Below are 802 nucleotides of genomic sequence, written 5' to 3' on the forward strand. Positions count from 1 at the left end.
CTCAAATGCATTAAAGCAGGCTCAAGACATCCCTAAAAAAAATAAAAAACAAAGCTAGAGACGGGCTCGGTGCAAACCGGAGCGGCACGGCGGCAGCAATCAGCTCCTTGCCGGCGCGTATTTACTCGGGCGAAATGAGTTCAAACGGGAACAGGCAAAGGAGCTAATGGGATTAAGCCACGAAAGGGATTCCCCCCCTCCCCCCCTCCCCGCCTGAAAACCAAGGGGGTGGTGGGATGGGGGGGTCCCCGCCGTGCCCTCCTTGCCGCTGCCCCCCCTTCCCCCCCCCCCCCCCAAACCCACCTGCCAAGGGCCAAATCCTGCCTCCCGCCGCCACCCCTCACTCCTGCGGCCCCAACACATTGATAAAAGCCCACGGCCACCCCCAAAACTCCTGTCGTGTCTGTGTCCCCCCACCACCACCCAACCCCAGCCCTTTGCACCGGGCAGCAGCATGTGGGCTGTCCCCTTCTTGCAGGGTCCAGGGCTGCTGCCTCAGCCCCCTGCCACTCAGCATGGCCTTGGCACACTGAGGGGGGGGGGGTGGAGAGGAGGTGTTCCCTCCCTCCCAACAACACACATATGCTTTGCTCTCCCTCACCTCCCCCTGCCACCGAAAAATAGATTTAATGGCACAGTAGGACAAGAAGCTCACGGTCACATTTTCTGTGTAATTAAAATTTCTCCAGTGAAGGCAGAGCCTCTCACCAGGATGGTCTTGCCAGGGCCTCCGCAAGCCCTGAGTTTTATTTTTTGATAAAATCACGTTTTCTCTCTCCCCCMCACACACACCAAAGAAGGC

This window comes from Rhea americana, unplaced genomic scaffold (genome assembly GCF_003343005.1).
Source record: "Rhea americana isolate MKP2758 unplaced genomic scaffold, rheAme1 scaffold_259, whole genome shotgun sequence".
In the NCBI taxonomy this organism is placed as follows: domain Eukaryota; kingdom Metazoa; phylum Chordata; class Aves; order Rheiformes; family Rheidae; genus Rhea; species Rhea americana.